A 27,646-nucleotide genomic window follows, 5' to 3' on the forward strand; every position below is an offset into this window, starting at 1 on the left:
GACCTTCTCGGATGCGCTGCCAGGAGTCCCCTCGCCCTGCCTCCCCCCGGTGCCGCGGCCGTAAAACTCGACCCGACAGGGGTCTCATAAAGCAGACATAATGCCGTCGTAAACATGTCACAACACCTGTCGTAAACATTAATGACTGTTTATGAACGGCGATGATGAATCCGAGAGCTCGGGCTCCTCTGGAAGCCGTTCAACAGGATACGGCTGGAGAAACACAAATCCCAGCTCTGGCAAGTGGAGGGGAGGTGGGCTCAAAAATAGCTGGCCTTTACAGTGAGGAGTCAAAATAAAGTTATCTGAACCGAGGAGTTGTTCTCTAACCCTCCCGCGGTCTTAGCACGACGCTCAGGAGGAGTGTGGAAAATGTCACAGTTGGACAACGGGGTAAAAAAAAAAGCTCGTAAAAGCACACACGGGCTCAGTGTGACCCCATCAGGCCGCGCACTGAGTAAAAACGCTCATGTGGTCCATCTCTTAAGACCGCAGGAGAGTTGAAGACATTTTAAGGTGTTTTCACGCCTGATAGTTCTGTGGTCTCTGACTGATTGGAATCCAAAATTGCAACATTTGTTACATTTTTATCTGGTGCGATTTTCTTTCATGCTGCTCTGTCAAACGATCCAAAATCTTTGAAAAACCTGTTCCTCCCCTGACCTGTGGTGGCGGTGCACCAAGAACTACTGAAGGAAACAACTTGAGAACTCCTGAAGAAGACATGAACTCAACTTCCTCTTTCACAAAGAAAAGAGGAAAAAATTGAGTGGTGTGAGATTTTAGCGGTTGTTGGATTTCTCTTTTGTCATTTGTAAAAGACCACGTCCCATTTCTCCCACTAATTCTAGACATACGCATTTGTTTTGGTTGTGTTTACCCAGAATGCCCAGCGCTGTAGTCTGCTTCCTGCTTTTGGAGCGGTTTCAGGTCTGCTTGCCGTCCAAATATCCATCTAGAGAGAGCTAGAGTTCACTTCCACCAAAATGAGACCTAGGTTTTTAGGCCTGCCAGAGTTCACTCCCGCGATCCGCAACAAAGTTCACACCTCCCCAAACAAAACTGAACTTTCTAGGCAAACGAACTGGAGTTTGATTAAAGCAGACTAAACGGGCCTGGTGTGAATGCACCCTTAATGTCTAGTCCATTCATCATTCACGTCACAGCTCACCAACATCTTCCTGTCACTTGTTCCAACTCATCACCATCAACTCTTTTCGATCGCTTGACCCGCCGTGGTAGCGGGGGTCAAGCGTCTTCTCGCAAGCAAGTGTCGGGCAACGTGTGTGCAGCTGATGGAAACGTGTTCTGCAAAAACTCCCATGCCTGGCGCTCGGCTCGGAGCCGGGGGAACAGATAGCTGTAATCCCATTTTCCCGGCAGGCGGGCCAACATGCCTGTCTGTGGTACTTAGAGATAAACATCACGGTGCACTCTAGGTGACCCGGCGCGAACACCTGCTGAGGCAGGCTCGCGTTAAAAAAGCCCCCCAAAAAAACACACACACACACTGCATGCATGCAGGTGCAAAGACTGCTTTATGTGCTTTGTCAACGTTTGAATTATGGAGCATGGCGTGACAGTTTGCATTTAAGTGATGTCAGCAGATCCAATAAGGCTATGAGGAACAGATGTACGTGAGCTTTATATAGTTTGTGTGCTGCGCTGTCAGACATCCCTGAGGGGACAGCCTAAGACAAATGTGTTGGTAATTTACAAGTGTGCTTAAATACCCATTATTCTTTCCTCTGCGAGCTCTCTCAAGATCCGCTGCGCTCGTTCATCATCGGCTACGCAGCAGTGTGCACACATAAAAGCAGAATGAAAAATGAGGAGCTCTCTCTCTCTCTCTCTCTCTGCCGGGATTGCGTCACTCCGGAAGCTTTAAAGAACTTGTAGGGACTTTTGCGTCGCTTCGGAGGCCTGTCGGAATCAGTGCTATCGATGGTTACGGCTGAGACGTGTGAGCAGGAAGTAGCTTTGGACGTAGTTGGATAAAAGTGCATTTTGGAAGAAGTTGAAACAGTTGGAGCACTAAAAACAGAGAAATGCCTTGCTGTAGAGCTCAGTCTCCCTGAAGTTGTCAAAGACTTTAATGTATTTAGTTAGTTTTTATATAATAGACCAACATTAAGTGGCTCGTAGTCGTAAATAAACCTGTTACATACAAGCAGTAAATCAGCTATTTGTACAGTAAACTAAAATGCGCGCAATAATTTCAGTCGTCAAGAGTTGCTCCCCTTTAATATGGTTGGAAAGCCGCCATTTTGAGAAAAGCTGCAAACATTTGACACCCAGTACAAAGTAGTTTGCATTATTCGCTGGTTTCCTTGTCCAAGCTGAACGGCTATTGTTGTTTTTTTTATGCAATTTTGGTTGTAGAGACTTCATTATTATTGGCTGGAAATGGTCTCAAAATGACAATTTATCAATAAAATTTCTGGGACAATTTATCATCCAGCAAAATTTGTTACTGTGACAGGCCTAATTGTAGAATTGAAGAAAAATTAAATACGGTTTCCATCATTTTGGCAAACAGGAATCTAAAACATGCTGGCATGCATTTGCATTCAATCCCCTTGACTCAATACTTTGTTGAAAAGATTTTTGCTACAATTGAGGCCAAGTGTTTTGGGGCATGTTTACACAAGCTTTACATATCTAGAGAGAAAAATGGCTTCTTCGCAAAATAGCTCACGCTCAGACAGATTGTGTTGCATAAAATCCCTATAAAACACTTCGATGTCGGATGCTGCACTGAGACAAAATGTGAAAAAGACGGCAACGCACTACGTTTCATGGCATGACATGGTTCCTAACAAACATAGTTGAATAGTTATTTCAAAAGAATGACAACAAAAAAAAAACAAAGGTTTACCGTAACACCTTATTGTAAATCTGCTTCATAGACAAAACTTATTAGATAGTGACCAAATCAAGGTAAGAAATGGGTGCAAAAAAACTTTTCTGAATTTTTAAAACAATACATCACTTTTCTAAACATCTAAATAGTCTTGCACAACATCAGATCAGTATATTACAAACTTAAGTAAACTGTAATACTTTGCTAAAAAATAGCAGAAGCAATATTTGTGGCAGTTTAATAATTTTCAGTAAAACTGTGTTGGAGGCGTCTCACTCCTGATTATTTCACAACAGGTATTTGCAGATTCTGTGCTGCAGTATGAAATTTGACAGCAATACAGCAGGAGGTTTTGAAAAATGGTCTCATGTCTTTAAAAATATAAAACTTCACGTTTACAGCTCGTGTCTTCAGTTAACTCATATCATGCTCAAGCTAATGATGTTGTTAAATTGAGCTATTGGCTTCGGTGCCAATAACAATTTACTGTTTTGTATGACAACAATTAGGGCCATTGCAGATAAAAATAGTACATTTCTGCCAAAAAACTTCACAATTTTGAGATTAGTCGCAGAAATCTTTTAGAAAAAAAACCCTAAAAAACTGGAAACATTTGAGTTTCAGAAGTAAAAGATTTTTGACTTTTGAAACTCAAAACTTCCTAAACGCTGACATTTCTAGATTTATTTTCTATAAAATTTCTGAAATTAAACTCAAAACCTGAGTTCTTTCCAGCAAATTTCCAAACTCAGAATTTCACTTGTTTTTTTGTAGAAAATTTCTAACAACGTTCTCAAAATTGTAGTTTTTCATAGCAAATTTTCAACTTCTGAAACTCAGAAATTTTCTTTTTTTTCTAGAAAATTTCTGAGCTTAATCTCAAATTCTTTTGGCAAAAATTTACTCTATTTTTTCTGTCTGCAACGGCCCCAATACGCCATCGTAGTTTTGATAGGACTCTTTGATGATTCCGCTTTTGACACATTTTGGTCTTGCTTTAGTTTTCGTTCTTTGTGCTCCATAACAGAGGGAGAGCCGGTCACAACCAGATGGATGAAATCCAGCAGAGCTTCTGCCTTCTCCCAGCGGAGTTTTTTGGGTTTTTCTTTACCCCTCCAGGGGGTCTTTTGTGGGCTCTCGTCTCCCTTATATGACAGTAGGCTGACAGGAAACGGGGAAGGACAGGGGGGAAGAGATGCGGCAAATATTGTCGGGTCCGGGAGTCGAACCCGCGACGGCCGCGTCGAGGACTCAAGGCCTCCAAATATGGGTCGTGCTAACCCCTACGCCACCACGGCACGCCCTTGCAGGAGTTTTTTTGGTGAAGGCCAGTGAGTCAGCACTGGGGAGCACTAGGAGCACTGCGAAGTATGGTCTACTCACCGTTCAGCATGAGCAAATGACCTGGTGTCAGTCAGAGGGATCCAGCTCCTCGTTCAGCTCCACCTTGATGAGTTTGATGAGCTGCAGCTGCTGGGACTCCACCTGCCTGTCGCACCTTGGAGAGACGAGAGAGAGAAGAAACAGTCAAAAAACCTGCACAAAACTCAGTGGATGTGACAAACGGAGACAAATTTACTGAGCTGGACACGGTTCCAGGTTTCTGCCTGTTGTTCCATACAAACTGAAACTCGCTGCATTGTAATAACCGGAAGAAAACAAGTGTAGGGTAATAAAAGACTAGAAACATAGGCTGAGGTTTGACCTCAAGAAGCTCTAAAAGTGAAGAGGAATATTTTTAAAATAAACTCTAAAATATATTATTTGTGCCGTTTGCTGTATTGATACTACAGTTTATTTAGAGCGTCGTTGATCAAATTCAGTTTATTTGAAGGAATAGTAGAGCCGTACATCATCAGCATACATTCTGAATACACTTCGATCTAAACATTTATTCTGTAGCCAGACTTTTGTCCTGTGAAAAGGTGACATCTACCTCAGTCTCAAGTCTTTTGAAGACTTTTTTAATCATTTTCTTTCTAATGTTTCTCAATGCTTCTCTGAATAACACCGGCCTATAAGTGTAGGAAGGCACAGCAGCCAGTTCCTGGCAGGTCTGCAGTGATGTTACATTTTAAGGTTCTGGCTTGGAAAGAACTTTGTTGAACAAACCTTTTTTTATTTGTATATTAAAAAAAAAGTACTTTATACTGGTTTACTGCATCAAATTCAGATAAGTCACATTGATGTCTGTGGCTGTAAAAGCACCAAATATTTTGCCAAGGACTTCTTGAACCTTGACATTAAAGATAAAACTATACATTTTCTTATCAGAAGAAGCAGCAACAGCAGCTCTTGGGGCTGTAATTGATGGGGAAAACCCCAAACACGTCGCACCGAGTTAATAATAATCTTTACGTTGTTTCATAGCATTTATTTTACCCTTCCTCCTCCGTGTTTACCTGTTTCTCGGGCTCTTTTCCTGGAGCTGCTGTCGCACGTAAGCTGAAATGTTCCTGCGTGATTTACTGGAGCAATATGAGCCTGGGTGTTAATTACTGGGGTAAACCGGACAGCTGCTATCGAGCTGAGCGGTGTGACGCCGGCGCTCGTGGGCGCTGAATCACGGGCTGTGAAAACGGCAGACTCACGAGCTCGAGCGGAGGGCCGGAGCGGAAAACGCAGACGCCACGTTTTTGCTACCAGCGTGATTGGAAGCAGGAAAGAAAGGGAGTGGGGGGCATAATGAGGTCACACATGATGCAGCACCGCTGCCTAACATTAGTGGGACGGGAGTCGTGTTCGCCACGGCGACGAGGACACACACAAACACGGAGGAACTCCTAGCATTATCTGTCCTCTGTCACTCGGCCTGGCGCTGGAGAAAAAGTGTAGCAGAGCGTGGTGGAGATTGTACCGCTGCTCCATTTCTCTCTTCGGCTCCGCGTTAGGCTGTCTGGCAGCGCAGCATTGATTTATGACTCCCGCAAACAGACACAGCCAGCAGACATGAGGAGGAGAGCGCTCGCGTGTTTGTGCGTGTGTGTTGCTTACGAGCGCGCGCGCGCGACAGAGAGAGTGTGTGTTTTGAACTCACGTGATTGATTATCCTGTCTGTCTTGTCTGTGCTATGTTTTTCTGAAATGTAATCTCTCTGAGCAGCATGAAAGGTGTGAAACCCCAGTGGAGTAAAAAAAAAAAAAAAAAAAAGAAGAAGATGAAATAAAACCGGGTCCCTCTCTTTCTCTCTTCCTCCCGCCTCCGCTGCATCTGTGCAGGCTTTCGTTGAATCGCAGGCCTGTGTAGAATTTGCATACCTTTGCTAGGAAATTGAATTCCCTCTCCTCCTGCAAAACTCTCCCCGGGATTAAACCGTCACCGTGTGATTTACTGTAACCTCGCTGCAGAGCAGAGCCATCGCCGGAGCCATGATTGATGCGGCGGCGGGAGCTTCTCGCTGCAGCATTTCCACACTGTCAGATATTTCATTTTTGCTCCCTGCACAATTACCACAGCTCTGAGCATCATGAGGTAAGATTTGCAACGTAGAGGCATTTTGGGTGTTAAGGATCAAAGATGGATGGAGATGTGCGTGGAGGTGTAAGTCTGAGCAGCTCCTTTTTTGCAGAAGAACAAAATTCTCTGAGTAGTGAAGATGGGCGGATGTATCCAAATTATCGATAATATCGATACCAAGTCAATATCAATATCGGATTGATACTATCATGATAACCTTTTGCTGTTTTGAAAACAATGCAAACATTTTTTTTTTGTTTTTCTATTGTTTTGGTATATCATGTGAATACTAACATGTTATTATTTTGTAGACACCTATAAACTTTATGAAAATTCTGCCCTAGGTTTTAACAAAACTAATAAAAAGAAAACAAAACACAAAAATAACTAATGTTCAGAAGTTTGATGTATAATATATAAAAAATAAGTATCTGTAGAAGACTGTGTGCGTCTAAACAGGCGCTAAATCCAGATCTCTCGTCAATCGACTCTTCCTCGGTCAGAAGGACTAGGGCGACTCCAACGGTGCAGCTCAAAAGTTTATTGATGTTTCGTATATGAGAGTGTGTGTATGTGTGTATGTGTGTGTGTGGTCATCTGAAACAGAAAACAATAAAGGTACATATCAATACCCATGCAAGCAAAACACAGATACACGTAGATACAGGACGAAAATGGCCTGCAGCACCACAGAAATCCACTGGAGGGCACCACAACACTACAAATGAACAGTCGGGTAAATGCAACAAACATACAAATGACAAAAACCGTAAGAACACATGAAATGAATATTAATTCCCTCATATACTAATACAATAACAATATGTATCTGGTAAAGTATAGTATAACCTGAGCTATCATAATTAAATGCCTGCATTGTCGGCAGCCAGAGAAACACGAGGACGCCATCACCTCCTGGGCCAACAACCGACACCAACACAAATATAGAACATGAAACTGCACACTTACATCATAAAAACGCACACAGGTTTCATACACAAAGGACCCAAGATAGGTTGATGGTGGATGTCAGCGGACGCCACTTTCATGCCACCGAGCCACACAGTAGCACAGAAAAACAAGCCACTCAACTACGTGAAACGGAATCACAAAATGAACAGATGCATCTTGGGTAATGTAGTGCTAAACAAACAGACGGACTTTTAACAGTATCGGTATTTGTATCAGTATTGGTAACAGTGACACTGGCCCTATATTTACTTGATACCAGAATAATACTAAAATATGCAGTATTACACACTCGACTTATATGTTTTTATCTGTTGAACACAACGCCGTTTTAGAAAATATGTTTTGTTGAGTTTTGGCCTCTCTCTTACATGGCAGCAGCTTGTTTTGTCTGACAAAACCGCAAAAGTGTTACAAGCAGCTCCAGCGTGAAACCTTTTCAAAACGAAAGCGAACGCAAGCAGGAAACATTCGGAAACGATGGCGTCAGTCGCGTCAATTGACGCTTGCGCACGCAGGCCTGGTTTTCACCTTCACAGCACAGTAATGACAACTACGCTGGACCTCCATCTCCTGCCTGTGTTGCTGCACAACTTCAGATTATTTGGCGTGTTAAGCAAAATCTGCTCGTTGTGAAACATTTATATCAGCAAAGACGCACAGATTGCGTCCTTCAGATGGTCCGTGGACCTAAGGGGGGGTTATGAAAACACACCTCTGGATCAGAAAGGCTACTTTTTCGTGTTGAATCCTGATGATCTAGTGGAGCTGTTGTAAGCCAGTTGCTATGGCAACAGGTCTGTGTGTAGAGCAGCTGACACAGAGCTACTCTACACTCAAAAACTAGTGGTTTTGAGTTGTTCTTCATTGGTTTTTCTGCTTTATTTTGTCATTGCTGTGGCACACTGCACTAAATTAATAGCACCTTCATCTCCAGGTTTCATTTCGTCACTGGAATTGTTCAACGGCGGCAGCGCGGCTGTGGATGGCCAGTGAAATAATCATCTTTTTGCCCCACAGCGTGGTGCGCATGCACAAAATTTCTGGATGTAAAGAGTAACGTGCAACATGTCCATACACTATGCTTTCCGTGTATGGACAGCAGTGTTTTTTTTCATCAGCATTTCATTTCATTGTCTTATCGTTTAAACGGGGCTTTAGAATGGTGGCTTCCAAGTAGAGCAACGCGTTGCCTTTCCCTCCACTTTTTGTGTTGCCTCATCAAACTCCAATTGAATAATTGAGATGTTCTGTTAATACGGTGAAAAAGTCAAAGCGTGTTATGAGCGTCAGTGAGTGGCTGATATAAACATGTATTTAGTGTCAGTCAACAGAGCTCATTTTTGCTTACATGACATGTTTATTTTTGACAGTAAGAATGAAAACCCCTTGTCGGTTTAATAAATCACCAGAAACAGATGATTTGATGCTCAAATGCCCACATTTTAGAAGGGCATCAGCTTCAGAAAGTGAAGCTTTTACTCTGCACACATGGCTTTGAAGGAGTAAAAATCAAGGTGTTTTTTTGTTTTTTTTGTCCTAGTTGTGTTGAACTGGCCTCTAAGTGCACACTGCTTCATCTAATGCAAAGCATTCAGGAGCAGAGCTGTCTGGAGAAGTGCGTGCTTGGCCTGTCAGGTCCGAGATGTGCACAGCTGAGAGCCGTTGTAAGGAGATCTGCTGCTGATGATGGTGATGATAGCGCGGCTTATTGGCCTGTAACTCTGCTGTCTGCTGTAATAGCGCCGCTGACAGATACGGACCACCCACTTTCCTCTGGTCCGAGCGCATTCATCAAACTCTTAACTTATTTTTTCCAGCCCGGCATTTTCAGGCCCGAGGCAGGAAAAAAGAAATATGAAGAAGAAAAAAAACTATATATATATACATACACAGAATGCAGAATATGCACAGTAGACTTCTGAAGCAAATAAAGGGATGTTGTAGATGTGCAGGAAGGCCGGAGTAATAACAGATCGTGATTTCGGCCGTCTGGTTCGCATTGAGGAGTCGACCGCAGTGCAGCAGGCCAGAGGCTGTGGGATGAAATGTGGTGCAGGAGCAAAGCGTTACCAACCCGCTCAGTCCACATCGTTCCCCTCACTTCAGTTTTTGCCTTTCCCCCGGTTCTTGTTTTAAAATGCAACTCAAATTCAGTTTTTGGCGTTTGGTGAAAAACAAATTGGATTTGAAAATATTTTTTTTCCCAGCGATTCCTTTTCAAAGCAAACCACAAAATAAACCGATAACGAGGAAATGGAAAGAAAAACTTGGACATTTCTGAGTTTTAAAAGTTAAAAACTTTTCAAGTTTGTTCTAGATTTTTTTTTTTAGATTAATTCAAATAAATGAGGGTTTTTTTTCACAAATGTTCAACTTTTGGAGCTCAGAAATGTCCTTGTTTGTTTCTAGAAACTTTTTGAATGTTTTTTTTTTGGGCAGAAATGTACTCCTTTGCCATCAAACAAAACAGAGTAAAAGTGCTAACATTAGTCTCGCACTACAGCAAAAAGCAGAAAACATCATTAGCTTCACATATGAGTTAATTGGCAACAAGAGCTGTACACCAGAAAAATCCTGGAAATTTCTGAGACTGAAAAGTGGAAAATCTGTCAGAAAAAAGAGAGATCAATCTCCAAACTTTCCCAAAGTCAAAAATTGTCAAAATAAATACAACTAAAACTGACGAGCGAGTCTTGCGCTCAAGGTGCGTAAATCCCATGTCATTATTGGGGGGGGACCATGAACAGGAACATTTCTTAAGAGCAATTTTTGGGGATGAGGGGGGTCGGTGAAGTTCCATTGAAATGTAACGTAAAATGTGATTTTATGTTACATTTTAGACCACATTCAAGCTGCAGGACCAAAAATGACTAGTAACGCCCATCAAACATGTGCTTTTCTCAGTAAGCAAACTGTTGAGAAGTAAAATTAAAATATTAATATTATTATATATATTATTATATAAAATATTATTTTAATGCAAACGTTTCTTCAATGATTATTTTGTGGGGGGGACAATTCTAGACTTTTCCAAGATTCGGGGGGGTCCGGGAGCCTATGCTTGCTCTTCAACCAGTGCAATTTTGTGCCGCGTTGTGGATGTTATTCAGCTTAGAAAACCATATAAAACGTAACCATACCACAAGTAAACGTGTAGCCATTCAATAACAGCTAATATACAACTTTTTATCTCACGTATATTAATAATTTTGATTTGTTTTCAATAGATACAATCAGCAAAATAAAAAAACCTAAGCTGTCTGTTTAAGCAACCTTCTCTATTTATGTGTTTTCTGATGCAATATTTTCTGGAACTACAGGCTGTTAAAGTTCAGATTGTGGTCAGCAATCAGTTTGGGAAACACGTTCTTGCAGTATTTCAGCCTTGGAGGGCAGCGTGTATCCACACACACACACACACACACACACACACACACACAAACACACGTCAAAGCTGGGTCAGATTCAAAGCCTTCTTCCTCCCTGGAATATTTTCATGATCCATAGGTTGGCTGTCTTCATGAAATATTCCGCGCCTCTGGGAGCTAGCTAGACTGGCAGTAATTCAATGCGCTACCCATACGCTTTTGTCGTCCTGACTGTGATGTATTCACTTCCCCTCTTGCTCCGCTGACTTTGAGCAGTTCAGCACTCGAGCAGGATGTGATGTCAGAGCCTCATATCAACAACAAAGCGAAGGGCGCTGAATGGGCTGATTCATCTGATCTCTGGAGAGAGATTCCTGCCAGAGATTCCTGTCCGCCGCGCTCCAGCTCTCATGTCTTTCATCCTCCACCTCTCGCAGTCATGACAGTGATTAATGACCCTCAGCTGCCGTGTGCTTCCTCGCTGACACCACCATCTTTCTTCCTCTCCTGTTTGCGCGGCGTCTTCACGCCGGAAAGAAAAGGGAACGAAATCAAATAGACGATTGATGCCATGTGAGGTGAAAAGTAGAAGACCTCCGATAGGCTACCGGTCAGAAAAGAGAAAAAAGGGGCTTCAGAGTCATGAAAACTACGTCCCAGTGTAGTGTTGGGATGTCTGTGGGTTTTTGTTTGGACAATATGAGGATCAACAGGTCAACCAGGGTGCTGCATCATCGGTAGCACCTTGGTGGAATGAGGTACATTCCACCAGCCTTGTTTAATCCACTTTAATTGACCTCTAGTTTGCCTAAAATGTCTGGTTTGTTTGTAAATTTTGAATGCCTGATCGAACGGTGATACGGACTAAAAAAGCTAACTCTGATCCGCCTACAGGTCTAAGTTTGAATGCTTATGTGAATGCCAAGCGTAGTGAAAATTAAAGACTATAGACGCGTTGCAACATGATGTCATGCCAACAATGACTGCCATTGGTTTTAGCTGTCAAGTTGCTAATACAATGCATTAATGTATGTTTAATAGAAGAAAAATGGATGCGCTGCTTTGCTACTAATTGTTGGCACTATGACAACTAGATACGGTCCAAGTGTAACACTCTTCAATGGTCAGGAAAATGTTTTGTTAAAAAAAATTGCAAGGAAGAGGGAAGTAGGTCGATTATGCTAGCTTGACTTTGACAACCTTTACATGTAGATGTGCTGTGGAATTTGGTGTGTTTTGGTTTAGTTGAAAAAGAAAACACACACACACTCTGACAGGTCAGCAGATAGAGCAGTTGTTTAAATTAGCTAATCAACCACCTCTATGTTCAGATGATCAATTATTAATAATGGCAAAGCAAACATCAAGCGTAAAAAAAAATGCAGTACCTGTAGTGAATGTTCTGTTTGTGTGAGAAATGTTTGCGTGTTTTTTGGTATTGAGTCCTGTTACATTAGTGCAGCTGTTGTCAGTCAGTTGCTATGGCAAGAGGTCTGTGTGTAGAGCATCATCCCAAATTATTCATAATAAACCCATCTAGGAATTGTAAAGCATATATAAAAGGTTTGATACAATGTGTTGCATGAAGCTGAAATGCTACACGACACGCTACTGGCTGATTGCAAAGCAGCCAATTAAGGAGAGCTGTTTATTTTCCTTGGCATTGATTAACGTAACCCCAGAGATTCTGAACTGCAAGCTTGGGAAATTCATATGTCTTGCTGATCATAGTAATTTTAATAATTAACAAATCAAAAAACTGCCCACATGACACAAAGATGAATCCAAAGTAGCCATGCTTAGCCACAAATAACTAAAAAATGAAGATATCCACTGACCAATTGGTATGTTTTAAAACTGGTTGAATATTAAAAATATAACAAAACATTGAAGCTGAACTTTTGCAGTTTGCTAAACTAAGCTAGCCCTGAGCTATCACAGCTGCTACTGATGCTAGCAGCAACGGTCACACCTCGCTGAGTGACACTCCTCATTCCCACCTCCGGCATCTAACACTTCAGCTCGGAAAGCCTCTCTCATCCCACGTGTCACTTCCTGTTGTCTCTGTCACCATGTTTCTCCGTCGGCGCCGACGTGCGTCTCTCTCCCCCCCACCTGATCCCCAGGTGTCAGACGCGCGCGCCGCGTCTCGACAGCTGACAGACAGCAGAGGCCGAGGGCAGCCAGCTGACACAGCTGATGCTTCTCTCTGTTTGTCCTCGTCATTCTGACGCTCCTCGACGCCCTCGCATGCAGCCAGGGTGCTTCCTCTGACCGGGTTTATCACTGCTGCGTATTCTCTACCTAGCTACACACCATTACAACCACAAACTTCATTGTATTTTATTGAGATTAGACCAACACAAAGCAGTGTGCAATGAATGAAGGGAAAGAAAATCATGCATCGGTTTTGTGACATTGTGACGTACGGTAGCTCCAGTTGTTGGTTTTCCTCTGGCTGGCAAAGGAAACCCACTGCTGTACTGAAGCAGAGCATAAACTCACAAAAAATCTGTGAAATGATTGCCTCTGTTTACTTTGATCTTTTTTTTTTTTTAGCCGCGAGTAACCCATGGTGCTGGCTAACTCAAGTAAGCGCAAAGCTAGATCTCTTTCCTCCCATTCCTCCTCACTAAAATAACTCCCCAAACAGTGTGTGGTGTTGGATGGAGACCAAATGTTAACTGTTATTAATTCATAAACTAGGACGATATGTTATAAAATAACTGCTCTGCTTATATTTAAATCGGACAGCTTTCAATGTCTTCCGGAGACGCAAACAGAAATAATTTGTCCCAGAAACAAACGCGTATATGTATTGCTATAGCTAATACAGCTTTAGCTAGGTGCAGATTTAGCTAGGTTGTGCTAGCTAAAACTGGTTTGTAGGTCGTCATGGTAATTATCAAAGCTTCGTTTGTCATGAATTGCATTAGCAATGAAAACCGCAACAACCTAAATTACATTTTAAAATAAATACCAGCTAAATACTTTGGCAACACACTGTAAATAATGCAAAGGCCATCAGACCAATAGATGTATTTGTAGTTTCACCAGACAAAACAGTAATCAGTTGAATAAAAAAGTCCTTTTTAGATGGATTTTGTAAAAAGATTCAGTATTTGGACAATTAATCTGCTTTGGCTCTGTCGAATATAAGAGTAAAGACTGTACTAATGTCTGAATCTTCCTGTTATTACTGTGCTCTATTGAAAGACTAATCATTAATAAATAATACAGATAAAGATGCAGAAACAGGCAAGGGCTGTGACCTTGTGATTATTTCTGTTCCAAAAGCTCCCAGTCAGTGTGAACAAGCACTTAGCTTCAAAAAGGCGACGAGCCCTACATCGCCTCAGCCAGAGAGCACACAACACATTATGGAAGCACTTTTACTTCTATCTCACTGGGCCTTCACCGTCTCTCAGCTGCTCAAACACAGCTCCTCTATTTATATGCATTACCCTGAGAATATATTTACTCAGGTCCATTGGAGCAGTCCTGCCTTGATGAGGATCGGTTTAGCTTGTCAAATTACCCCGGGCCGCCGCTGCATCGCCTGCTAACGGCAGATAATTGAGCTGCTGGCAGGTTCGCCGGCGCGGCTTAATGCTGAGATCTGATTCTCGCATTGGGGTCTCTGAGGATCAACGCAGTTTACTTCTGATGTCTGTCAGTAGCCTGTTGTGATATATGTGCCTCTAAATGCCACCTTAAGACTGAAGCTCCAGTTCCTCCACTGTACATCCTGACCAGTTTCATATTTTGTCAGTGTGCGGCATCAAAGTTTTGTGTGTTTTATTGGATATTTATGTGATGGTTCAATACATAGTGTCAGGTGGAAGATTTTTTTGTTTAAATCTTAATTTTTTTTTATTGTGGTTAATAACCATCTGATCACTTCTGTGCATTGAAATCACATACTGAGACGAGGATTTGATCTCTTAATATGGGGGGGAAATTTAAATTACAGTGACTCCCTTTGTTATTATCTCATTATTATCTCTTATTATCTCACTATGAAGCAGCAAAACATTGAATTCCACACTATTGATCCTAGCATCCTCCTGAGAACCGAAGAAAAAAAGTGTCTTCCAATTTCTTTATTTATTTGATTTCCTACCTATTTAGGCCAAAATGAACAACTCACCTTTTTTTTTTTTATTTATTTAAATTTCACAGCATGTCCATTGTAGTGGACATCAGGACGATTTCAGTCTAAATTATGACGGCATTTTAAAAAATGGAAAAAAGTACAGAGTGACAGCACTTCAAAAGTGATACACATACTTCCTCACAATTAGACTCATGTAACACTCGTTTTTCAAAACATCATCATACTCGATAAGATAGAAAACAGTAGTTGTGTCTCCATTGATCAGGTAATTGTGCGGTTTGACATTTAGAAAATAAATTTGCTTAATGAAAACAGGCCAATTTTTTTTTATCTTGTTTTTTGAAAGAGTTTTGCCTGCAGGATGAAATTATTCTTTTCTCTATCAAAATTGGTTTGCTTTGCAAAACTGCAATGAAAACACTTTCTTCGCATCACACGATGTCACATGATGAACAACATTGCCGCCGCAGCGAACCACAAAGAAGATGGAAAGCAGGAGGATCGTGGAGCTGCATATTTTTCAATGACTTATGGCGTAAACAAACTTATTTACGTTTATGTTTAATTGTGTTTCCTTTTTAATGGAAAGACTGCAAATGTGATTTGTGCTTTTTTTTTTGACATTGGCAGAATAAGTCCTGCACACATTTGTAATTTAAACGCAGCTACTGTTACTCAAGCTTAAATGTCAAAATATTCTTTTGCAAGGTCAATTAAGCATTTCTTAATTTGTCCAGATGCTTTAGTTTTTATCTTATGCAAACTTTTGAATAACTACTCAGTTTTATTGTATAAAAGAGACTCATATACTTTAGAAGATCCACGGGGATGCTTTAAATTTGAGGGAATTAAAGCAGGTACAGACTGATTTACAGCAAGAGGAAATGTTCCAGCATTTTCCTGCATTTGCGTTTGCTGTGCAGCTGCAGCCAGTTATCCGCCATCAGCTTTCCACCTACGCCAGCGCAAGGCAACAAAGGCCAATTTATGGTTAGTTTGCTCAATATATCCAGAGTAATTTAATTCATCGCCAAGAGCCTGTGAAAAAGTTTAATGGCAGCATAGAACGTAAAGAATTAGCGACACCCAAGAAGATTAGAGAGGCATTAGGTTCTGGGAGGCTCGGCTGCGGTGCTTAACGACTCCTCTGTCCTGAGCAAATCAGTTTTACTAAGCAAGGCTGCTCTCAGCAGAATTATAGCCACCGTTAGCTTCTCTTATTGCCTGCCCCCATTAACTGAGCCCTACCTGAGGACGGGTGTGGGAGGGTCTGTGCAATAACACCATCAATCCAGGCCCAGTTTAACAAGTTAGCCCCTGGAACACTTTTTTTGTGCAATAAAACAATTGCACTTTACAGCTAAAAGGGTCCCCCCCGCCCGCCCGTACATTATTGTTGCACAGAGAATTGCTGCAGCATTGTTCTGTGAATGAGGTCAATCAGTGAGGATAACAAATGAGGTCAGAATAAAAATAAAACTACAAAGTAAATGGTATTTATACTGACTATGTCTTGAATTCCTCTTTTAAAAAAAGTTTCCCCAATAAATTTTGATTTACTTCAACTTTTAACTTGGTTTTAAAACCTTCAAGACAAAATTCGTGTCCATGTCTCATTCGGTTTCCACGTTGCTTTTTGCACTTTTTTTCGGCCTTCAGACAAATCTACTTCTCTGGGCTGGCTCAAGACATCAATCTGCACCAAATAGCTTTGGGTATCATTACTTTTATATGTACAATCTGCATTACAATTGACATTAAATCAGTAAAGATAACTTTGTCATGATCCATGGGTTTATGTATTTATTGTATGGGGTCAGAGTTTCACTTTTGGGTTGAGGAATAAAACGCCATCTTAGGATGAGAGTAAATGGACATAACTCAAAAAAGTATTAGTTCTAGAGGGATAAACCTGGTTTCTATGATGGGATTCATGGAGGTGCTGGATGCACTGGTGAAGACCCCGTTTCGATAGAACCTACGGTTCTGACATAATTCATGAGACTAAATGGTCATAAGTCTCCGTACAAAGATTGGATTGAGGTGAAAAGTTGTGTGTATTCTCCCCTTGCTGCGTCTACCACCCTCCCTATCTGCTCACCAAGTTTGGTGGCTCTCGCTCACCTTTCACATAAGTGGGAATTTCCTTTGTGAATATTAGATTCCTCTGAGCTTTTGAACCTGAGAGTTATGAAATTTGGTTTCGTATCTAACCATTCAAGATCAACAAAAAAATCCTGATGTGGCCATAGTCCAAACCTTCGAGGGAATTTGTCCCTTTTGGAGTATGGCTCTTGCCAATCAGTTGCCATCAAACAAGAAACTGGAGCAAGTCTCAAGCATAAGGTACATTTTCACTCAACGTCTGCTGCTGAAACACGTATTTCCCACACATTCGGTGAGAGGGTCAGCAAAGCATTCTACCCCAAGGCCACCTAAGTTTTAGGGGAAACTACGTCTGAACGCAAGGTATGCAAGCTACGTAAGGTAGTTCAGTTGCGACGCTCTGTAGAATGCAAGTGTCACTTGCAACTTTGAATACATTTATTTGCCAAGCTTGTCAATACACCCTTCAATATGCTTTGATGTCAATAAAACTGAAAGACTTAACAAGACTTAATTTTGTTAAACTTTGTGCAGCCACTGTCCTGTCCCATAGAACGTATTGTCTGATTTGACTCAAGACAGACTCCATCTGAATTGACGTCAAGAAAGATTTCTGAATTACACGTCCATGTCAAAGCGGATCGCTATTGACATTTTACTCTCGTCTTGTTCCACATTTCAGGTGCCTAAAGGGCCTGACAGGTTTGGTTTTTTCTCATAAGCCGAGGCGGCAAAGCGCCATACGTGAAAAGAAATCCACTCCGGAGTGAAGAAGATGAAGTCAGGGCAACGAAGGGGGGGAGCGAGGGGAGGGGAGCAGAGAGGGAAGGGCTCGCATTGATCTCCCGCCAGGTGTGATGGATAGCGCAATAAGTGGCAGCGGCCAGTAGAGGAGAAGAGAGAGTGATTTCAGCTTTTCAAAGTCCTGATAAATGAGAGCGTCAGAGGAAGGCCAGCGTCCAGAGGCCAGCACATGATGGACTGCTGTGTCAGGCGGAGAGAAATTGAAGAAGAAAGGAGAGGTTAGGGGGATGGAGGGAAGACGAGAGCTTTTTACGGAGGACAGGCTGGGAGGAAGAGAGTGAACCCAAGGCATGAGTGGGGAGATAAGAGACGATGTACGGGGGGAGGAAAGAGGGAGGTATGCGAGATGAGGGGGCCGACGTTTAAAGAAGGGGGTCAATAAGGAGCAGAGAGAAAGAGGATGAGATAGAGAAAAAGATGAGAGCAGGAGGTGACAGCGGAGTGAGTTCATCTTTATTAATGGCCAAAGAGCAGAGAGGGAGTTATTAAAAAGGAAAAAGATGAATGAAAGAATGAGTGTAAACGAGGGGAGGGGTGACAAAGGGAGATGTGATGCATGCTCCCTCCCGGCTTTCTGAAATCCAATAATAACACTGAGCAATGGGCCAGCTGGTGGGCAGAGGGGAGCAGAGGAGACGAGGGAAGGAGCCCAGTCAGGGAGCAGCCATGGCAAAGACCAGGTAGGGGCAGCAGAGACCCACTACAATATTCTGCTAATGTCAAAAAATAAAAACAATTTTGCAATTTGGTGTTGCCATTAAATAAGAAGCACAATGAAAATCGTACATGAAAAAGTTTGTTCACGCGGTAAGTCATTGAAAATCGTGGTAGCGGCAAATGTAAACATTAGATACATTTATAATTCAGCCGTGGTGCTAGTGCAGGTCGGAGTCTCATTCAGGCCTTGGCGCGACAAGCCCCGCATACTTGGGAGCGGCTATGTATGCGGCGTACTGGGAACAGAAGAGCTATGGATTCAACACATTCAAATGACACACCATTTCTTTTTTCTTAATTTCAATTTTCACAATTCCACGGTTAATGGAAACGCAGCTAGTGAAATCAAATCAATGTGGAGGTAAATTGTGCGAGTGCTCCTGGCAACCGTTTTTTTTTGTGTTCTTTATTTACCCAGACATTATGCTAGTTATGTAGTTTCACCAACAAGTTCCCCAACTAGGGTTGCCACCTTTCAGAAATCAAAATAAGGAACGCCCACCAGAACTGTACTCCAATCAGAGTAGCATACCTTCAACACATTTATACTTAAGTAGATTTACTTAAGCTTTAATGAAGTAGGTGTAAAATGTTTTTGGTACTGAATAATTGATCATAACACCTGATTTAATATTCAAAATGTGTCCTCAGACAACCTAAAATATAAAAGTTATGAACATTCTGGTATTTTAAATAGTATTGCCAAAATATTTATACAAATATGGAGTCAGGTTTGGAGGCTGGTTCTAGACCAAATCTACCATGAGGGCCAGTGTAGTCATTGTTTTTCTCGTGGGGAGCACTTAAAAAAAGAATGAAACAGAAAAACAGATTAATATATTTCATCATTTAATATTCTGAGCCAAAGAGCCACTTGTGTCTCCAGATTCAGGTTGAAGATCCTGATCTAACAAATGGAAACTGTGATCCTATCTCCATACAGCAGCTGAATGTGCAGAAATCAGATTTTTTATTACTGGCAGTTGTTAAAGTAAAATTGTGAAGGTTAAAAAAAAGACATTTATTTAGTATAATTTCTTCAGTCCCCTTGTTGGCCCCCGTCTAGAAAAGCCCCTGGCCTGCAGGTCTGGTGTATTTTTGGTTAGCATGTTTTTTCTTCATTGATAGGAAGTCAAGTTATCCAAACTGGTAAACCACATTAATAACATAATAGATTAAAAAAATACATTAAATGACCGCTGAACAATTATTCATAAAATGTATCAACATTTCTAAATAAACATGCAGAAAATCCCAACAAACCATTTTAAAGTAGGAAATAGTTAGGTACTGTTAATCTATTAGTATGATTTGTTCTTTAAATTGCCATTCATATTACTTTGGCTGATATTATTATATATTAAATAAATTATCATCCTCATTCAACATCCTAAGCAAATAATCAAACCATAATAGCCTTTTAAAAGTTTTAAAATTAAAACTTCTCAATGTTTGACATTGTCTAGCAAAATGTTTTTACATCAGATGACACTAGAATGTTGAGTTCCAATGGTGTCAATGACATCAGCAGTGATGTCATCACTCTATGATACCACAAAGGAGTCTCTCTCTTGAATGTAGCTCACAGACAGCGTTTTCTCAGACCTGTTCCTCAGTTCTATCGCGACAGATCACTCTTCAGAGCACGTTTGAAATTAATCGAAACAAGCGGGATATCGATTCCAGATATTACACGCCTTTCAGAGAAGCAAGAATTTACCAGAACATCGACATGAAGCAACAACAGATTGCTTGTGAACATGAAGCTTTTCCAGCTGAGCTTTCATGGGTCGACATTATGGACCTGAACATCCAAGTCGACTACGACGCTGTCATTTTCCCTTTGGAAGAAGACACAGACAGCCCCATTGAGCCGGAAGACGGATCAACAGAGATCCAGGGGGAATCAAGTCCTTCCGGCGACTTAGAGAATCCAACATCATTGGAAGTCAAGCAGGAAACAACTCCCTCTGCTGGCTTCAAGATCACCCCCTCAGTGGAAGTCGTGGAAGAGTCAAGCCAACACGTCATCGATCTCACAAGGCAGGTAGACCATCTTAAAAAAGAACTGCAGGGTAAGATTTTTGATCTCCATGAGGAAAGAGACCGAAGGATTGCATGCCAGGCTGAAATCAAATCACAGCAGGAGGAGATTCAAAAACTGCAAAAAATGGTAGTAAAAGAACATCACCTGCGAGTCAAACATGAACATGAAAGAAACGTGCCAGAGATCCACGTATCAAAGGTTACTTGCTCTACCAAAGTCCTACCAGCCGACAAGAGCGTTCTTCAACAGTTGGACTACTTCAAGAGGGAGGCTGAAAAATATGCCTCCCGCAACAAAGGTCTGATAGAAGTCATGGTTGAGGAATATAGAGTGAGACTTAAATATGAGGAGCAGCTCAAAAGTCACACTGAGCAAGCTTCCAAGTTCAAAGAACAGGAGGAAACGGTGAAATCTCTGCAGGGTCAGGTTGCAGACCTGAAGGTGAAGTTGAAACTTGCTCAGGAAAACAACCATCCTAGAGTCTCCACCCAACCAGAGGCTCCCCTGCAAACTGAGCAAAGACAGACCTCCAAGCCACCAGGGGTCTCCATGCATAGCCTGGCTCGGCCTTTGTGCCAACCCAAACCCAGGTCACAAACAGAGGAGTACAACCAAAGACAGACCTTCAATCAATCTGAGAGGTCAGAGGAAAGACGGACCTCCATGCGACCAACCTCTACTGGTTGCATGGAGGGCCTTCATGTTGCCATTGGTGCAAAGGCCAATCTAAGCCCGGCTCGGCCTTTACGCCGACCCACACCCAGGTGGCAAACAGAGGAGTACAAGCAAAGACAGACCTTCAATCAATCTGAGAGGTCAGAGGAAAGACAGACGTCCATGCGACCAACATCTACTGGTTGCATGGAGGGCCTTCACGTTGCCATTGGCGGAAAGGCCAATCTATGCCCGGCTCGGCCTTTACTCCGACCCACACCCAGGTGGCACTAACCTAGTGTCACTAGGTTAGTGTCACTAGGTTATCAAACCCAGGTTCTGCTAACACTGGGCATTATGGAAAGTTTAGGCTTTACACAAATTTAGAAAATCAAAACAGACACAGGAAAATAAAATTCCTGACTCCAAAATCAATGGAGAAAACACCAGATCAGTTTCAGAGTTCAAAACAGCACAACAAACATTATTAAAACTTTCTATATAAAAGCTGATCAGGTAAAATTTCTCAAAAATTAATTGATTAATTGGTCTCTCTAAATTGTCCTAAGGTGTGAATGTGTGTGTGTAAGGATAAGTGTGTTAGATGATGGATGGATGAATATTTGTTAAAAGTTTCTGACAGTAGAATATGAAACAGAGAATCTGTGAAAGTTCCTCTGACTGCTGCTGTCCAGAAACAACCAATCAGAACCAAAACACAAACTTTTGGTTCTGATTGGTTTCTAATGTGTTGAATGTGTCTCAGCATATTCAACACATTAGACTACTAGTACACTGCAGCTTTGCAATTGGCAGAAAAACAACCTAACATTATATCATCATTATTTATAGAATGATTTAGAAAACAAAATGCTGTACATGTTTGTCAAAACTATTTCGACCAATATTAGAACTTAGCATTGATTTCCTTCATTTTAGTAGCTGTGATTTTGCCAAACCCAGACATTTTCCCTCACCGTAACCAATACTAGTCTATTTCTAACCCTAACCTTAACTAAAACTTAATTCACATCTTTCCTCTGAACTTTACCCCTGACCCAAAGCAATGAGTCCATCATATTAGGACCAGGCTTTGGTCCTAATATGATGGACCTAACATGACACTGGACCCATAATGGTGCGTTCACACCAAACATGATTTGAGCATCAGGCGCATCTGGTTTACATTCAAAGTCTATGTGGAGGCGTGTCGAGGGCCGTTGCGGCGCGTTTGGAGCGTCTAGCGCGGCGCCATTTGAACGCTCAAAGCGTGTTTGGTGTGAATGCACCATTAGAATGTTCAGTTGCTATGGTAACAATGACATCAGCAGTGATGACATCACTCTTTGATGCATCAAGGGAATCTCTCTCTTGAGTGTAACACAGTCTGTTTTTCAGATCTGTTCCTGTTTCAGACTTAAAAGTGATGAAACTTCTCCAGTTGTTAAAATTATTTGAAGGCACAGAATCAGTTCAGGTTCACATTCTCAGGTGAGAGAGACTCACCTGGTATAAAGTTAATTTTTCTGCCCTCGAATTACATTTATTAATTTAATCAAAGTATGTCATGAATATGTGTGCATGTATTCCATCGTAAGTCCAGAGCATACTAGTGTTTTTGTTGCTTTTGCCACCACTAGATGATATGCATACAGCATATAACATAAACAGCACCATTCAGAGATGCAATGAGTTTATAGCAGCTGTGCAAATGATCTAATCATCTGCTGATTTGCTGCAATCCATGTTAATAGCAGATATAGAGAGCCCCAAAATAAAATTCAGCTTAGTCCCCATGGAGGCTTGGGCCGCCAGCCCTGATGCCAACATCTCCAGAAAACATATGAAAGATTGTGATTGTAGCATCTGTTACATGCAACAGGACTGGTGTCAGTGTAACAGATGCTGATTTTTTTGTAAAAAGCAAAGAACAGGCAGAAACAAATCTGTGCTTCACTGATCCTCCTGGAATCTGTTCTGATTAAACATTTCCTAACAGCACCATATCTGATCTTTCTTCAACATAATCATTGTGTCCATGTTATTCTATACAATATACTTATTCCTGTAATAAACAATTTTACATCCTTTAATACAAAGGTACAGCTTATGTCACACACTTAAGTCTCACAATAACCCCCATTTGTTATTCTACTGCATCAAGAATATACGATGTATTTGTTTTTTTGTCTGTACACCAACATGTTCACAGAGAGAGAATATGACTAAACAGATTCGACTCATGTAACGTAAAAACGATCTGAACAACATAACAATATTACTTTCCAAAAACTTCCAGAACCGATAACTGACGGCACTAGCAGAACAAGTCAGAGTCGGGCCTGGGGGGCGGGGCTAATCGGGCCCTTTATATCCAAATAATCAAGCTCATGGGTATCAAGCCCATCAGATACCGTTCCCCCTGTTTTAACAGTAATATTGAGCATTAAAATTCATTGCCCTGGTTTTAATTCATGTAGCATAAGGTAACTTGTATTTTTTTTTTTTCACGCTAGCTAGGATAGCCACAACACACGGTGTCCTGATGAGGGTTGCTGCTCCAAATCTGACCTGAGGGTAGAGAACGTCTCGTTCCTTTTAAACACTTAAGGAGAAGCTGATGAAAGATTTCATACATATTCTACAAACCCAGAAATGGATCCTTTGAGAGGACTGAGTATCAATAAAACAGATTTTTTTTATACAAAGAAAAATGAGTAAGGAGGAGGAAAGGACTGACAACATCTCCCCTGTGTATAAAACAAGTTTGTGTTTTTCCCACCACAACAGGAAGATAATTTTATATTTTATTTGAGAATGGTGAAAAGAATTGATCAAATACCAAAACAAAAAAACAACACATCAACAGGTTAAAAAAAAAAAAAAGACCTGTTGCAAATGAAACTTTGAACATAAGAGTTTCAAAAGCAGAATTCCTGCCTCGGCCTCCTCTTGAAAAACGGCTCCTCTCTCTCTCTCTCACACACACACACACACACACACACACACACACACACACAGCAGAGTCAATAAAACATGACAGCTTGTCCTCACATCGGCAAGTACTGACACACAGTCCTGAATCACCTTCACTGCGATGTGACTCAGACTGGCAACAAAAGAGTGCTTAGTTTGGCACATCACAGGTTCTCCTGGCAGTCCGCTGAAAGAAAACTGGAGCGGCTCATTCAGCGAGAGATGACAGACACGCTTAATTAAGGAAATCTGGGGATAGAAAAAAATAATAAAAATGCTAACGTCCCTTTCCTGAATCTACAATCCCCGCCCACTCTCCTCCCAACAGAAGGCGTTCTTTGCTCCCAAACTCAGCTGGAAAAATGTCAGTGTGACAAATAAGCCCTGTGGGCCGCTCGGAGGAGTTGGGTACATGAATATGAATTAACACGATTCCAGTAAAAACAAGTTAAATCACCAAGGGTCTCTTTTTTCTTATGAGGTAGCATGTGATAAATTTGCTCTAAATCCTTTCTTTAAGTCTCTCTCCTCTGCAGTGAATGAATTTGGCAACCTGTTGGGCTGCTTTCTATGCATCTGTTTCGATTTTGGCTGGAAGTCTCAGTCTTATGTAGTGTGAATTATTACCTCCAAGCTAAAATAACAGCAGTGTTTCACTGAAAGGCTCAGCTCAGGAATTCCTTTAGAGTTCTTGGTTTTAACATTATATTAAGTATATTTAGTGTTTAAAAGGCAGGCAAAGATAATCTGTCATCGTAGAAGAGCTTCTGGACCAGGATAAAGTAACCAGTCTGCTAATGGTGTATAAAAAAATATTCCAAAACTGCTGCAGATATTATGAGCTAGGAAGCACAAAAGGTCTCATGGGAGCTCACTTTTTTAACAAAGCACTGGTTGTAATATCTGGTTCTAATACTTTGCATAACATAGGTGGATACAGACATGCCTGAATAAGCAGATGTCTACAGAGCTGTCATTTCACTCTAATCCAGCCAGATCAGACTTTTTGTTCAACCACTTTGTTTGGGGCTAGCCTGTTTTTCCTCGAGCTCTAGCGCGTAGTTGTCAGTGAATTTGCAGAATAAATATCATCAGAGCTTTTCGTGCACTCAACGAGAGCTCTGTTTAAAGCGCCAATGACGGTTTGTTTGCACTTCGCAGCTGAGCAAAGACGCCGACATGCAAAATAATGGCATTGGCACAAAGAGAGGGGGGTGGAGGGGGGACAGCCACACAATTGGTCCAATCTCATGTCGCAGTGATACTTTTTGAACCACAACCTTTAAAGTAGATATCGTTTCAGATTTTCCTAAAACACATCGTTTGTTTTTTTTTGTTTTTTTTATCCAAACAGCAAAGATGGCCGGCCTGACTGGGGGAAGGAACGAGTCGGAAAAGACTCACAGAGCCGAACAAGGGGGATGAGATCAATGGATTAAAAACAGGAAGATGGAAAAAAGAAGGAGGAGCCGAAGCTGGACAAGCTCATTAAAGGGAGGGCAGCGGTGTGACAAATGATGCGCAGAGCTGGTAGCATCGATCTCCTTGCTCACAAGGCAAAGGCGGGGTGTCTGGGAAAGGAGATGCATTGGGAACTGTGTGTACGTGCGTGTGTATGTGGGTGTAGGCGTGTGTAGGGGTGTGTGTGTGTACTCGCAGGGCTGAAAAATACTCAGGTGCCACAGCTCTAATGGAGAGGCCAGCGCCGCCGTCCCGTTGACGAATGGCTTGTCAGTGGATGGGAGGAGGAAAGAGGGGAAGAGGAGCAAAGCCAAATGATTGAATAGTTTTGCTAATGTTTGACCTCCTCGGTGCCAGTGCGCGTCCTTCACCGAGACTAAAGACAAGAGGAGCAAGGAAGACGAGAAGTTCTTAATTCGGGCGGAGAAACCTTGAGTTTTTCCACGACCAAGCAGTCTTCAGAAAAGGACGGGAACACCGGCCAAAAGCAAAACAGTTTGCGAAGAGCTAGCAATAATGCCACCCAAAAAACCCCCAATAAAAACAAAAATGTAGGAGAGAGGAAGAGGAAGAGCTGGAACAAATGAGCGGGCTTGTTGCGACTCAGGCAGCCTTGCGGGACTATCATTACCATACATCAGGACAACGAATGAGGCTTTCAGCAAAGCGGTAATAAGAATTTGATAAATCATGAGCCGGGAATTAACTAGACGTCAAAACAATGAGAGCGCCCTGATAGATGCGGAGAGGATGATGGCCTCAATTAGTCAGGGCGGAGGAGACGGGGGAGGGGAGGAGGGGAGTCGATACAGGAACAGGTGAGGCGGGGTTACGGCAACGGCCAGCAGGGGAGCAGCGGAAGATAGAGGACAGGCTAGGAGTAGAAGAAGAAAGAAACGGGTTGGAAGTTGAGAAAAGGCCAATTAAAATGGTCTACATGTGTAAAGTTAACAGGCTCTTTGTTTCTATCTCTTCTTTAAATAAATGGTACAGACAGCAGAAAACCATAATGGCTCCAGTACTGAGTTTACGTATAAAATCAGTATGGGCGTCAACTAGGGACTTTGAGGGAAAACGAATTTTCTGGATCCGTCAAATGATCCGCTTTTTAAAAAATGTACGTTTCTCTAAGAACATTTTATTTGTAATCTAGTTTTATTCTTTCTTTTCTTTTTTGGTTGGTGAAATTCACAACAACAACAAAAAACGTTTAATCATATGCAGCATGTTCTTACAGGGGCAAAAAATTCTTTATATACTTAAATACAATTTGAAAATGTTTCATCCCGCAATAGAAATATAAAGCATATCTCTATTGCATTGCTTAGTGAAGTTGCCCCTGGCTGCTTTTCTAACTTGCTGCGGCACCTTGCTGTACTGCAGCCCTGATACTAGCATTTTTGCTAACCGGAAATGTAAATTCAGTTTTACTTGTTCTATTTATTTCTATCCTCTCCAACAGTGCAACGGGTAAGAATGTTTATGCCTCCGTCTCGGCTGGAAATGATGTTTTTGACTTATTAGTTGTTGTAATTGATGTTTCTGTACAGGAATGTATGTTGGCTAGACCACTGCTAGCTTGGCTTAAAATGCTACCCAGTCTGGAAAAGTATGATTAAACAAAGTGTATGGAAAAATATTTGTTTTCAAGACTTTACTCTCTGTCATTGTTCTATTGTTGTGGGCCTTCTTCGTGTCCTGTCACGTCTAATGTTGTTATTTTAGATTTTACCGACCACATGATGGAGAAAGTTGAGTATGATTTTTTTTTTTTTTACAGAAAAAAAAAAACAAACCACGACGGAACCACCAAAGAATTTTCTTTTTTTTACATATATATATTTATAACAACTGGTGCAACTTTGACTGACAAGTTTTTCATTAACATTTAACCAGAATGCCTGTCTGAGTCGTACCTCCCATCCCTCGCTGCTCCGGCCTCCTCCACTCTGAGGGTGAGGGATGTGACAGGAGGATGTTTATTTAATGAGAGCAGTCTGGAGAGGGGTAATGAAACCTACCCTAACACCATTAACAACCGGGCTTATCAGCTCCGGGGACACACGTCAGCATGCTGCGGGCTTTTGTTCCTTGGCTCGAAGGCT

The 27,646-nt window shown here is 41.7% G+C and overlaps 2 long non-coding RNA genes across 2 annotated transcripts in view; one reads left to right on the top strand and one right to left on the bottom strand.

Moving 5' to 3' along the window:
• The window catches only part of LOC114149690 (uncharacterized), a 15,102-nt gene extending 9,162 nt beyond the window's left edge, over positions 1–5,940 (bottom strand). The window contains exons 1-2 of the long non-coding RNA XR_003596562.1: positions 5,266–5,940; positions 4,247–4,361 (exon numbers count right to left, since the gene is read on the bottom strand). This is a non-coding gene — a long non-coding RNA (uncharacterized LOC114149690). The remainder of the gene's footprint in view (positions 1–4,246; positions 4,362–5,265) is intronic.
• A 92-nt stretch (positions 5,941–6,032) lies between these two features.
• On the top strand, positions 6,033–26,211 carry LOC114149692 (uncharacterized). The gene is made up of 2 exons (XR_003596564.1): positions 6,033–6,334; positions 25,435–26,211. It is a non-coding gene; the product is annotated as an uncharacterized LOC114149692 (long non-coding RNA).
• The last annotated feature ends 1,435 nt before the right edge of the window (positions 26,212–27,646 follow it).

The sequence above is a fragment of the Xiphophorus couchianus genome, chromosome 8 (assembly GCF_001444195.1).
Source record: "Xiphophorus couchianus chromosome 8, X_couchianus-1.0, whole genome shotgun sequence".
Taxonomy (NCBI): Eukaryota; Metazoa; Chordata; class Actinopteri; order Cyprinodontiformes; family Poeciliidae; genus Xiphophorus; species Xiphophorus couchianus.